Source organism: Leptonychotes weddellii, chromosome 14 (genome assembly GCF_054177405.1).
Source record: "Leptonychotes weddellii isolate Sample4059 chromosome 14, ASM5417740v2, whole genome shotgun sequence".
Lineage (NCBI taxonomy): Eukaryota > Metazoa > Chordata > Mammalia > Carnivora > Phocidae > Leptonychotes > Leptonychotes weddellii.
This window is the reverse complement of record NC_138382.1, coordinates 25796578-25811738: the sequence shown is the minus strand read 5'-3', so window position 1 is coordinate 25811738 and position 15161 is coordinate 25796578. Positions and strand designations below refer to the sequence as shown.

Here is a 15161-nt window from a genome sequence, read left to right as displayed (position 1 = left end):
CTTTCTCTGAGTGACTTATTTCACTTAGCCTTATAGTCTAGATCCATCCATGTTTTTGCAAATGGCAAGATTTCATTCTGTTTTGTGGCTGAGTAATACTCCCATTATATATATACCACATCTTATCCATTCATCAGTCGATGGATACTTGGGCTGCTTCCATAATTTGGTTATTGCAGATTATGCTGCAGTAAACATATCCCTTTGAATTAGTGTGGGGTTTTTTTGTATTCTTTTTAGTATTTTAGTATTTAGTATTCTTTTTTTTTTTTTAAGATTTTATTTATTTATTTGACAGAGAGAGACACAGCAAGAGAAGGAACACAAGCAGGGCGTGTGGGAGAGGGAGAAGCAGGCTTCCCACTGAGCAGGGAGCCCAATGCGGGGCTGGATCCCAGGACCCTGGGATCATGACCTGAGCAGAAGGCAGATGCTTAACGACTGAGCCACCCAGGCCCCCCTAGTGTTTTGTATTCTTTAGGTAAATACCCAGTAGTGTGATTACTGGATCATGTGGTACTTCTATTTTTAACTTTTTTTTTAAGGATTTTATTTATTCATTTGACAGAGAGAGAGCACAAGCAGGGGAAGCAGTAGAGGGTGAGGGAGAAGCAGGCTCCCCACTGAGCAGGGAGCCAGATGTGGGGCTCGGATGTGGGGCTCGATCCCAAGAGCCTGGGATCATGACCTGAGCCAAAGACAGATGCTTAACTGACTGAGCCATCCAGGCACCCCTATTTTTAATTTTTTGAGGAACCTCCATACCATTTTCCCCAGTGGTTGTACCAGTTTGCATTCCCACCAGTAGTGCACAAGGGTTCCTTTTTTCTACATTCTCATCAACACCTGTTGTTTCTTGTGTTGTAATTTTTAACCTTGATACCTGGATAGGTAAATACATTCGTATGGTTTTGAGACCAGTGTAAAGTGAGCAGTCTCCCACCAGCCCCTCTCTGTCCATATTTGTCTACTTCTCCTCACCCTGCCATCCCCCAGAGGTTTTAATTTGTTATGTTTGCCTTGAGTTTTTAAAAATGCACAAAATATGGATCCTTTTAAAATTTACCATTTCAACAAAATTTTTATTGTGGAATAATTTAAGATTTACAGAAAAGTTGCAAAGATAATACAGAGGGCTCCTGTATATGCCTTCCCCATTTCCCTAATGCTACCTTACATTACCATAGGGTTTGTCAAAACCAAGAAACCACCATTGATGTGAACTGTTAACTGAACTCCAGACTTTATTTGGATTTCCTCACATAAACATCTTTTTTTCTGTTCCAGGATACAAGCCAGAATACTACATTGTATTTAATAGATTCTTTTTGAACTGGAAGATAGCATATTCTACACATGGTTCTGTACCTTGCTGTTCTTCACTGATACCACATTTCACTGATTCTAAAACACCACAGAATATATTAAATACTTCAAAGAAAGGAGACATGCTGCCAGTTATAACTGAGTCACAGATTTTAAGCTACAACATAATTTCAGAGATATTCAAATGTGAAAAAATATACATCTTAGAATTGATGGAATATGATATATCTTGGAGATCTTTCAATTTTATTTCATAGAGACTTCCTCATTCATATTTATAGCTGCATAGAATTTCACTTTATAATGCACATAAGATCTTTAAGCCCTTATTTATACTCATTAGGATTGCTTTCCGTCTTTAGCTATAAAAAATAAAATACTGTATTGAATAACCTGTTACATAGGTCATATGTACAGATGTGTATAGGAATGGCTTTTCAAAAGTGAATTGCTGAGTTAGAGTTATATATATTTGTAATTTTGGTAGAAGTTATACCCATTTACAATCTCACCTGCAGTGTATGAGAGGACTTGTTAAAAAGTTCACCAACCGAGCGGGTTACCAAATTTTTGGATTTTTGCCACTCTGACAGGTGGAAAATTATAGTCTCAATGTAGTTTTCATTTATGAACATAGGTTGAGTTTCCAAAAACTGGCCGTAAATATTCTTCACCCATTTTTTTATTGGGCTGTTTGCTGTTTCCAATTTATATGCATTGCATTAGGTTCTTTAAACATTAGGGAAGTTATTATGTGTTAGGATTTACAAATGAGTTTTCTATTTGTCATTTGCTTTTTAATTTTCTTACAGTTGTGGTGGTGATGTGTGTTTACCATGCAAAGTTTATAGGTGAACCTGATAATCTTTTCTCTTAAGGCTTCTGGATTTTAAGTCATAGTTGTACTCAACAAAGTTATTAGGAAATTCCTGTGTTTCTTTCCATTTCTCCTGTCTTGGCCCTTATACTGTTGTTCTCATGCATTTTACTTATACATATGTTATATTACAAAAACTCCACAGTACATTACTACTTTTGTTAAAACAGTCATCTTTTAAAGAGATTTAAATAAGAAAAATATTATATATTTACCCATGTAGTTATCATTTCTAATACCCTTCATTCTTTTGTATAGATCCAGAAAACTGGTAATTATTTTCAGTCTGCCTGAAGGATTTTTTTTTAACATTATTTATAGTGCAGGTCTGCTAGTGATGAACTCTTTGATCTTTTGAACATCTAAAAATGTCTTCATTATGTCATTTTTGATAGATTTTTGCTTAGTATAGAATTTAAGGTTGACATTTTCTTTTTAATTTCAGTACTTTAAAGATGTTGCTCTCTTGTGTTATCACTTAAATTGGTTCCAACAAGAAATCTGATATCCTTGTCCTTGTTTCTCTATGTATTATGTAATTTTTTCTCTGGCTGCTTTCAAGATTTTCTCTTTATCACTGGTTTGGGGGCATTTTGCTTACAGTGTAGTTTTCTTTATGTTTCTTGTGCTTAGGATTCATTGAACTTCTTGGATCTATGGGTTTATAGAGTTCATTGATTTAGAAAGTTTACAGCCATTTTTTTTTTTTAAGATTTTATTTATTTATTTGTCAAAGAGCACAAGCAGGGGGAGCGGCAGGCAGAGGGAGAAGTAGGATTCCCGTTGAGCAAGAGCTCCATCCCAGGACCCTGGGATCATGACCTGAGCCAGAGCACACGCTTAACTGACTGAGCCACCCAGGTGTCACTTAGCCATTATTTTTTAAAATATTTTTTCTGCCTGCCGCACTTCCTTAATGTATAATTACCTGTATATTAGGCCATTTAAACTCCCACAGCTCACTGATCTCTTTTCATTTAGGGGGATTTTTTTTTTCTATGTTTCATTTGGATAGGTTCACTAATGTGCCTTCTAGTTTACTAATGTTTTCTTCTCCTGTCATCTGCCATTAATCCCATCCATTGTGTTCCTTATTTTATAGATCATAGTCTTCATCTTCAGAAAAGCTTGGATTGGGCCTTTTTTATATCTTATGTATCTCTACTTTTTTTTTTTACTCCATTTTATTTATATTTTTTACTCTATTTTAAAAATAATAGCTCTATTGACATAATTCAAATACCATACAATCCTCCAATTTATTTACTATTATTTTTTAAAGGTTTTGTTTATTGCAGAGAGAACGAGATGGGGGAGGGGCAGAGGGAGAGGGACAAGCAGACTCCCCACTGAGCAGCAGAAGGCAGGGCTCAGGGCTCCATCCCAGGACCCTGAGATCAGGTCCCTGAGATCATGACCTGAGCCGAAGTCAGATGCTTAACCGACTGAACCACCCCCACACGCATCCAGTCCTCCAATTTAAAGTGTACATTTGAATGGTTTATTTTTTGTAATAGTATATTTTAAATAACATTTAAATTTTAAATATTTAAAAAATGATGGTTCAGGGGTAAATAGTGTATTTACAGAGTTGTGCAACTGTCACCATAATCTACTTTTAGAACGTTTTTGTTATCCCTAAAAGAAAGCATGTACCTAATAGAAGTTACTCCATTCCCTTCACTTTCCCCTTAGGCAATCTACTTTTTGTCATTATAGATTTCCTATTTTGGATATTTCATATAAGTGGGATTATACAATTAGTGATCTTTTGTGACTGGCTTCTTAGCAGAATGTTTGTGAGGTTCAATTATATTGTAGCTTGTATCAATGCTTTATTCCTTTTTAAGGCTGAATAATATCACATTTTGTTTATCTTTTTTTTAAAGGTTTTATTTATTTGACAGAGAGAGAGACAGCGAGAGAGGGAACACAAGCAGGGGGAGTGGGAGAGGGAGAAGCAGGCCTCCCGCGCAGCAGGGAGCCCGATGAGGGGCTCGATGCCCGGACCCTGGGACCATGACCTGAGCCGAAGGCAGATGCTTAACAACTAAGCCACCCAGGCGCCCCACATTTTGTTTATCTTTCCTTCATGGACATATGGGTTGTTTCCACTTTTAGGCTATTATGAATAATGCTGCTATGAACATATATACACAAGTTTTTATGTGGACATATATTTTCATTACTTACTGAACATATGAATACAGTTGTAATAACTTTTCATGTCTTTCTCTGCTCATTCTAACTTATACATCCGTTCTGGGTCTGTTTTGATTGATTATTCTCTTCATATGGGTCATGCTTTTCTGCTTCCTTGTACCCCTGGCAACTGTTGGATGTTGAATTTTACCTTAGTGGGTGCTGGATATTTTTGTATTTGTTAGGCAGGCCTGCATCAGTGCTAAGTCAAGGTTAATTATTTATTACTGAGGCAAGACCTTCCTGAGTACTCTTATCCAGTGTGTTTTAGTTTTTACATAATGGCCTATGAAAACAAGTGCCTTTCCTAGCCTTCTATGAGTGCCAGACACTGAATGGTGTAAACCTTTTGGATGAGTCTTTCCTGGGCCTCCAGTAGTTTCCTAACTTGAATGTTCTATACTTATTCTGTTAATTACTTGGGACCCTTTGCATATCTCTGGAGTTCTGTCTCTGTGCTGCTTCCTTCTCTTTGGTGCTCTTTCCTATGAACTCTTGCTTCCTTGGTTTTCTGCACTCAGCCCCATCGCTTCAACTTGGGGAGTCTGCTGGGTTCTGCCTCAGTTTACCCTCTCTGCTGGGGCAGTTACAGGGCTCACCTTATTTGTTTCCTATGTCTCAGAGATCATTGTCCTCCATTGCCTAAGAGCCAGAGTCTTGAAAACCATTATTTAATGTAATTTGTCTGGTTTAAAAAAAAAAACAAGGGGCACCTGGGTGGCTCAGATGGTTAGGCGTCTGCCTTCGGCTCAGGTCATGATCCCAGGGTCCTGGGATCGAGTCCTGCATCGGGCTCCCTGCTCCTTGGGAGCCTGCTTCTCCCTCTGCCTCTCTCTCTCTCTCTGTCTCTCGTGAATAAATAAATAAAATCTTAAAAAACAAAAAACAAAAAACAAACATTTTTTTTTAATAGGAATGGTAAGTCTGGTTCCTGTTACTCTGTCTTGGCTAGTAGTGGAAATCTTCTGTTTTCTTATATATTTTATGTTTTCAGTTTCTTACATTTAAATACATTCTCCATTTGAAATTTATTCTGCTGTGAGGACATGGAGCCACTTTTATTTATTTTTTCAGATGGCTATCTAATACAGGCACTTATGGACTTGACATGTAGCTTGATTTATTATGCTTATCATATATTACATTCTTCTATGTGTCTGGGCCTATTTTAGAACTTCTGTTTTATGTATATATGTCTATCAGGTGCCAGGAACAGTCTATGTTAGCAATGGAGGCCTTTTAATATATTTTAATATCTGGGAGTGCTAGCTCATTAGAGCTCTTTAAAAAAAAATCTTTTCGTGGCTATCTTGACACACTGGTTATACTTCCCATCACAGTTAAGTTTATTGCAGTGGTGACAATGAGACCTGTTAACAGTTTTTGCTAGGCTCATGGGTAAAAAGTGAATGTAACAAGACTTTTCAATATTAGAAATGGTTAAAGAAATATATATATATATATATACACATATATATGTATGTATGTATTTTAAAGTAAACTTTACACCCAGTATGTGGTTTGTACTCACATCTGTGAGATCAAGAGTCACATGCACCACCGTCTGAGCCAGCCAGGCAACCCGAGGAATAATAATATGTTATTATTAGATGATTTGCCAAAATAACAATCAATGTGCTTCCTACAATTTATCTTCTATGACCCTGAAGTAAATTGCTTGAAGAAATTGGATCCCAAAGATTACAAGTGGGGAATTTTTTTTTAAGATTTTATTTTTAGGGGCGCCTGGGTGGCTCAGTTGGTTAAGTGACTTGCCTTCAGCTCAGGTCATGATCCTGGAGTCCCTGGATCGAGTCCCGCATCGGGCTCCCTGCTCTGCAGGGAGTCTGCTTCTCCCTCTGACCCTCCCCCCTCTCATGTTCTCTCTCTCTCAAGTAAATAAATAAACTCTTTAAAAAAAAAAAAAAAGATTTTATTTTTAACTAATCTTTATAACCAACGTGGGGCTTGAACTCACAACTCCGAGATCAAGAGTTGCATGCTCTATGGACTGAGCCAGCCAGGCGCCTCAAAAATGGTGAATTTTTGAAGTGTTGATATTCAAGTGATGATCAGAGAAGCTCAACTAAAAGAATTGTGGACTGACTGACAATGACAACTGTGGATTGAGCAAAAATTCTTTTTAAAAGGGCTATCTTAAAGATTATGGCCCAGGCTTTGGAGGAACTAATGTGATTGATTGGCAGTGGAAGGAATCACATGTGAAATTCCTTAAATAAAAATCCATTGACCTAAAAAAAAACAACCCTCCAGCTATTGTTTGTTTATTCTTGAATATTTTTCCATATGAGTCTTAAGGATCAACTTGCCTATTCCATAAACAAAAAAATCCTGCTGGTCACTTAAAACTAACTTGGAGAAAAAAAAGTCTTTAGGATGATGACACTTCTGTCCACAAACATGTTATATCTTGTTTACTCAAGTCTTCTTTTGAGTAGCTCATTAATGTGTTAAGTTTTACACCAGACAGTATCTTACACTTGTTAAACTTTTTCCTGGGTATTTAATCTTTGTTGTTACTATTATAAATGGGATTTTTTTCTCTTTTATTTCACATATAAACAAGTCCTTGAACAGTTAACTGAACTCATTATGGAAAACATCTTAATTTTATTTAACTTTGACTCCACAGTGTGTACTGTGGAGTTTAGAAGGTAGAAGAGGCTGTGCTTAATGTTTAGATGTTAGAATAAAGACTGAGGAGTTACTATAACTTCATTAATACTACATTTACATTGTAGATAATTATCTCATGGCTTTGTTTTTTATTATTAAAATTTAGGAATTGATCATCCTGGTCATGTTGGTATTTTTATCTTACAGCTCTTGTAAATAAGACTCTGTTAATATCCTTTTTAACTACCTGTTTTTGAACTCTGTTGAGTAAGTTAGTATAGCTAATGGTGACCATAGACTTCCTTGTTTGATAAATGAATAGGAATTTGCTTGAGAAGCAAAATGGTCTTTTAAAAACGTACGGTTTTACATTGCTGTAAGAAATTAAAGATTCAAATAAATGGAAAAACATTCTGGGCTTTAATATTGTTAAAATGTCCATATTACTCAGAGTGATCTACAGATTTTATACAATCTATCAAAATCACAATGGTATATTTAGCAGAAATAGAAGAAAATTCTAAGATTCATATGGAATCGCAAAGGCCCTCAGCCAAAACAATCTTGGGAAAGATGTAAGCTGGAGGCTTCACACTTCTGATTTCAAAACATGTTACAAAGCTACAAAACAGTGTGGTACTGTCATAAATAAAGACATATACCAGTGGAACAGAATAGAGCTCGGAAGTAAACCCTTATGTATATGGTCAAATGATCTTTGACAGGGCACCTGGGTAGCTTAGTCGGTTAAGTGTCTGCCTTCAGCTCAGGTCATGATCCCAGGCTCTTGGGATCAAGTCCTGCATCAGGCTCCCTGCTCAGTGGGGAGCCGGCTTCTCCCTCTGCCTCTGCCTTCCTCTCTCTGTGTCTCACGAATAAATAAATAAAATCTTTAAAAAAAATTTAAAAATTGATCTTTGACAAAGGTGCCAGGGCTACACGATGGTGAAAGGATGTCTCTTCAATTAATGGTGTTGGGAAAACTGTATGTCCACATGCGAAAGAATGAAGTTGGATTCTTACATTACATCATATATAAAATTAACTCAGAATGGATTAAAGATTAAATGTAAAACCAGAAACTAAAACTCCTAGAGGAAAACACAGGGGAAAAGCTTCAAGGAAACACTGGATTTGGCAGTGATTTCATGGATATGGTACCAAAAGCACAGCAGGAAAAGCAACAGTAGACAAATAGGACTATATCAGATATAAAAATTTTTACACATCAAAGGACATGAGAATGAAATCTATAGAATGAGAAAAATATATGCAAACCATGTATCTGATAAATGAGTTAATCTAAGGAGTTGGTTATCCAGAATATATAATATCTGTAAAGAACTACAATTCAACAACAAAAAATCCAAAAAAAAGAAAAAAAAATCCAACTAAAAAATGGGCAAAAGACTTGCATAGACATTTCTCCAAAGAAGACAAAGAGCCAATAAGCTATGTTAGAAAAAGACCTCTCTAGTTTCCCTCCTGTATGTCTCCTTTACTCTTACAGATAATATGTCACTTCTGATACTTCTGGTTACCAAAAATGTGGGGATTTTCCCCACACCAAGCAGTTCTCTGACACTAGCTGAATGTCCTGTAATTCAACTTCATTCTGACTCTGTCACCCTGGAGATAGCATCAAATCTCACAGATGAAGGTCTCAGTCCCACAAGACTGCCCTCCCACTACTTCAGATGCCAATCACGAATCCCAAGTTGTTACCTGTGCTTTTGACTGATTGGCTGTAAATCAGAGATTCCCATGACTCCTCTTCAGGTTTGCTTAATTGCTAAAGGGGCTTACAGAATTTAGGTAAACAGTTTACTTACTGTTTACCAGTTTATTATAAAAGGATATGACAGGATACAGATGAACATCCAGATGGAAGAGATACATAGAGCAAGGTATGTGGGATGGGGTGGAGCTTCCATGCCTGCTCTGGGCCCACTATTCTCCTAGTGCCTCTATGTGTTCATCAACCTAGAAGCTTCCCAAACCCCATACTACTGGGATTTTTATGGAGGCTTCCTCACGAAGGCATGGTCAATTTATCAACTCCATTTCTAGCTCTTCTCTCCTCTAGAGAATTCAGGGCAGGGCTGAAAATTCCAAGCTTGTAATATGGCTTGCTCTTTTTGGTGACCAGCCCTAATCCAGCGTCATCTCAATAGAACAAAAGACACTCCTATCACCCAGGAAATTTCTAGAAATTTAGGATCCTGTGTCAGAAACCAGGATCAGAGACCAAATATTAGAACAAAAGATATTCCTAGTGTTCTTATCACTTCCGAAATTACGAGGGTTTTAGGAGCTCTGTGCCAGGAACTGGGGCAGAGACCAATATGTATGTTTGTCATCTCACACAAGCATATGAAAAAATGCTCAGCATCACTAGTTATTAGGGAAATGCAAATCAAAACCACAATAAGTTACTACTTTATATCTGTTAGGTTGGGCACTATTAAAAAAAAAAAACCAAAATAACAAGTGTTGGTGAGGATGTGGAAAAATTGGAACCTTTTGTGTCTGACTTTTTTTTTGTTTTTAACTAGGCTCCACGCTAGGTGTGGAGCCCAACATGGGGCTTGAACTTATAACCCTGACATCAAGACCTGAGCTGAGATCAAGAGTCGGACGCTTAGCTGACTGAGCCACCCAGGTGCCTCAAAATTTTTTAATGATCAAAATGGTGGTAATACCCCAGCATCCTTTTTCTCTCATAGATGTTTGGTGTTTTGTTTGTTGCTTTTTTAATGTAGGCTCCACAGGGGCATGAAGCCCAATGTGGAGCTTGAACTCACAACCCTGAGATCAAGACCTGAGCTGAAATCAAGAGTCAGATGCTTAACCAACAGAGCCACCCAAGCGTCCCTAGAACCTTTGTGCATTGTTGATGGGAATATAAAATGGTGCAGCTGCTATGAAAACAGTATGAAGGGCTTTAAAAATTAAAATTAGAACTACTATGTGATCCAGCAATCTCACTTCTGGGTATATATCTAAAAGAACTGAAAACAGGATCTCAAAGAGATCACTTATGTACACTTATGTTCACTGCATTTTTTGCAATAGCCAAGAGGTGAAAGCAACCTAAATGTCCATAACAAGTGAATGGATAAAGAAAATGTGGTGTATACATAAAGGGGGATATTACTCAGTCTTTAAGGCAATCCTGTCATAAAAACATTGATGAACCTTGAGGACCTTATGCCTAAGTGAAATAAGGCAGTCACAAAATGACAAATATTGTGTGATTCTACATTTGAGGTACCTAAAGCAGTCAAACTCTTAGAAACAGAAAGTAAATGGTGGTTACCCTTCTGGGGGGAGGTGGAAAAAGGCAGTTGCTGTTCTAGTGGATATAGAGATATCTAGTGGATCAGTTTTTCAAGATGAAAAAGTTATGGAGATCTGTTTCACAACAATGTATATAATTAACACTACTGTACACTTAAAAATGGTTAAGAGGGTGAATTTTATGTTATATTGTTTTGTTAAATATATATCTGATCGATTACAATTATTAATGAGGTCTTTTAAAAATTATTTATTTTTAGTAATCTCTGTACCCATCGTGGGGGTCGAACTCAAAACCCTGAGAGCAAGAGATGCATTTTCTTCTGACTGAGCCAGCCAGGCAACCCCGTGTTATGCTGTTTTTGATCACACACACACACACACAAACAATTAAAAAAAAATAAGTTTCACATCTATTTCTATTTGTTAACTGATCTTAATATTGCTGTTTGTGTAGGTATTCTTCTGGAATATATTAGGCTCTTGGAGATCAAGAATCCAGATTTCAGAGAATGTTTTACTTGTATCTTAAGCAAATAAGTGCATCTGACAAGTATAAGGGTTACTTTTAGGAGTGGAACAGAATATTTGAAATTAAAATTGTTGAGGAAAATTGAGAATGTGTGATTAAGCATTAACAGAATGCTTGCACATATCCATTCAATTTAAACAAAAACAAAATGTACTTATGAGGCATAAATTTTATTAGCATCTTTAGCACTTTATGATTTTTTTCAACAGGAAGATTTCACTTCTGCTTTCAAGCAGTGTTTTGTAAAACATAAAGCTGCTTCATTGCTACCGTCTAAATATTTCATTGTTGGGTTGCCTGGGTGGCTCAGTAGGTTAAGCCTCTGACTCTTGGTTTCAGCTTAGGTTGTGATCTCAGGGTTGTGGGATTGAGCCCACCCTGGGGCTCCCGCTGGGTGGGGAGTCTGCTTGAGTTTCTCTCTCTCTGCCCCTCCCCCTGCTTGCACTGTATCTCTCTCTCTAAAATAAATAAATCTTAAAAAAAAAATCACATTGTTGTAAAGTAGATAAGTATAATTTAGCATTGACATTAAATTCTTGGATATTTAATGACTTTTCCTAAAACTTCCCCTTTTTATTATTAACATATATTATTTGTTTCAGGGTACAGGTCTAAAACTTCCTTTTAAAAATAAACAAAACCTTTAAAAACAAAGAAAACCACCTCAAAATTATGTTAGACTTAGCAAGAGCTATTTCCTCCTCAAATTCAAAATATAAACAAATTTCTCTTAAAATCCTTAGGTTTACTGTTCCATGTAGAGCTGCTACAGAGAGCTAAATATTACAGCTGTGAAAATCTGTTGTGTCAAAAAATGACCTGTAAGCAAAATAGAATGCTCCTTTGCCGAATGGCGCTGTGTGGCTGGGTTAATAGAGGGCTTTCAGTGAACATCCCACTCTCTTAGATTTCCCCAAAGGTGTGCTGCTTCCAGCGCTTCTTCTGGACCCCCCAGAGTGTTCTGGTGTCACAGCTCCCCCGAAGGAACCAAAGCTTTGAAGGGAATTGAGCTTGGAAAAGCTCAAATAAAGCATCTCTTTATATGATGCAGATTATAGTGTTTTTGGCCCCTCTTTCTTTTTGAAAAAAAAAAAAATTAAAATATTAAAATTTGAAAGCCATATATAAAATAAACAGTTTTGGAAGTGACCTACCTGAGCCACTTAATTTTTCCATAGGCTTTCCTTGAAGCCAAAATGCAATATAATAATGAGAAATAAGGGGCTTTAAAAAAAATGCTAAATGGCAATTACTGGTATATATGCTACTTTATATATGAATCAATTTTGGATACATTGGTTATATTTGTTAAAAGCTTTATTTTACCCCACTGTCACAAGCTGTGCAAGTTACTTATTCTTCCTTGCACTGCCTCCCATCTGTAAGATGGGGGTGATAATACCTGTATCATAGACTGGCAAAAAATAAAATGAGATAATGTATGCAAAGTGCCTAGCCCAGGATGTACTCAATAAATGACTTTCCTTTTCCTCTGGCCTTGTCTGTTCTTCCATTTATTAAATTAGTTTCTTTTTTTTTTTAAGTTTGTTTTTTTTTTTAAGATTTTATTATTTGATAGAGTGAGCAAGCTAGAGAGCACGAGCAGGAGGAGGAGCAGAGGGAGAGGGAGAAGCAGACTCCCGGCTGAGCAGGACTCGATCCCAGGACCTGAGCCTAAAGGCAGATGCCTAACCAACTAAGCCACCCAGGCACCCCTAAGTTGGTTTTTTAAATAGGCATTTATTAAGCACATGTTGTGCCTTAGGCACTGTACTAGGTAGGGTGTTTCTGACTGCAGGTGCTCTCATTCTCAGACCCCTAAGAAAAGCAGAGTTGTGCTCTTGAGGATTGATGTTCAGATCAGGACTCTTGGAACCAAAGGCCCTAAAAGCAGAAGGAAAGCCATAGCTCTCTTGCTTTTGCTTTGCCCATAGTGGAGGCCTTTTGTTTCTTAGTATCCACTTGTCAGAATGTGTAGATTAGAAACCAATGGGTTAGCCTGGTGATGGGTATTAAAGAGGGCACGTACTGAATGGAGCACTAGGTGTTAATACGCAAACAATCATGGAACACTACATCAAAAACTTATGATGTAATGTATGGTGATTAACATAACATAATAAAAAAAGGAAAAAAAAACCAATGGACTAATTTCCTCTAAATCTGTGTTACAGTTAACCACTGACCATGTTTGCACATGCCACACATATCCATCATTGCAGAAAGTTCTATTGGACAGCAATGTTGTAGGTCGTGTGAGAGAGTTGGATTATTAGTGGAGCATTAGTTTTAAGAGAAGAGAGATAAGAACTCTAGATTATTCTGCTATTTTTATGTTAACTTGAAGCAAGCTTTAGAGCCATATGACATGGTATTTAACAGAGTCACTGTTCTCCTTATTCTCAATCCACAGTACTTTACTATTATTATTATTATTTCGAGAGAGGGAACACAAGCAGGGGGAGCGGAGGGGAAGAAGCAGGCGTCCTGCTGAGCAGGGAGCCTGACGCAGGGCTCCATTTCAGGACCCTGGGATCATGACCCGAGCTGAAGGCAGACGCTTAATGACTGAGCCACCCAGGTGCCCCCAGAGTACTTTATTAAATAATGTGTTTAATGGAATGTAAGGAATGGCAGATATTCCTTCTATTAAAAGATAGGCCCTGTATCTGTGAATTAGGAATTAGAGATTTTAGGACCTGAGGAGTTGCTTAAAACAATTTTTTTTGTTTTATTTATATAAACAGTCTTTTACAGACTGAGGAAGAATAAAAATACTTATATTTCAACAATCTTTCTACTACTCACACTATCTTTTCTGGTAGTTGTCTTTTTTTTTTTTTTTTGCACTGTAATTTACTATTCATGGGCTATGCTATACACTTAATTAGGTCAAGATAATTTTTTTTTAATTTTCTTTTTAAAGATTTTATTTATTCATTCGAGACACAGAGATACAGAGAGAGAGAGAGAGAGAGCACGAGCAGGGGGAGAGGCAGAGGGAGAAGCAGGCTCCCCGCTGAGCCAGGAGCTGGACATGGGACTCAATCCCAGGACCCTGGGATCGTGACCCGAGCCGAAGGCAGATGCTTAACCATCTGAGCTACAAAATACCTTATTCTGTAATCATTTCATGAATGTGTACCAGTTAAGATTATTTTTGTGCCCCCTTTTAAAAAGTACAGTATAACTTGTGTACAGTAAATTGCACAGATTTATGTGTACATTTTAAATTTTAACGACTATATGCCCCTGTGACCCACTGTTTTCTCTGGGCCCCTCTCCAGTCAACTCCCTCTTACACCAAGCATCCACTGTTCTGATTTCTCTCAGTATAGATTAGTTCTGCCTGTTCTTGAAATTTATGTATCTGGTATTCTGTAGCATGAACTGTTGTGTCTGTCTTCTTTTGCTCAGCATAATGCTTCAGAGATGCATCCATTTTATTTTGTGTATCAACAGTTCATTCTTTTGTTTTCGCTGAGTAGTGTTCCATTGCATGAATATACAGCAATCTGTTTATCCATTCTCCTGTTGGTGGACATTTCTCGTTTCCAATTTTGGGCTCTTATAAAGCTGCTACAAATACGTTGTGTACAAGTCTTTTTGTAGACACATTTAATTTCTCTTGAGTATATACTTACGAGTAGGATGGTTGGGTCATAGGGAAAGTATATGTCCCGTTGTCTTAACACCATTTAGAATTCCCATTAGCAAGTTTGAGAGTTCTAATTGCTCTGTCTTGCTCAGCAATTGGTGCTGTCATCTTTTTTTTTTTAGATTTTAAAGTAATCTCTCTACCCAACATGGGGCTCAAACTCAACAACCCTGAGATCAAGATTTGCAGGCTTTACTGACTGAGTCAACCAGGCGCCTCTGGTGTTGTGATTCTAATTGTAGCCATTCTAGTGGGTGTAGATATTTCAGTATGGTTTCAGTTTGCATTTCCCAGGCTTGAATGCCTTTTTCATGAGCTTATAGGCCATTCCTATAACTTCTTTCATAAAATGCCTTCAAATCTTTTGCTCTTCCCATTAAAAAAAATTTAATATGTACTCAGAATCCTCTCTAGGGGCGCCTGGGTGGCTCAGTTGTTAAGCATCTGCCTTCAGCTCAGGTCATGATTCCAGGTCCTGGGATTGAGCCCCGCATCGGGCTCCCTGCTCCGCGGGAAGCCTGCTTCTACCTCTCCCACTCCCCCTGCTTGTGTTCCCTTTGTCCTCACTGATCTCTCTCTCTCTGTCAAATAAATAAATAAAATCTTTAAAAAAAAAAAAAGAAGAAGAA

The 15161-nt window shown here is 37.4% G+C and overlaps 1 protein-coding gene across 10 annotated transcripts in view; it reads left to right on the top strand.

The window, feature by feature from the left end:
• The window catches only part of CDC14B (cell division cycle 14B), a 105389-nt gene that overhangs the window by 16631 nt on the left and 73597 nt on the right, over positions 1-15161 (top strand). The window lies entirely within an intron of this gene.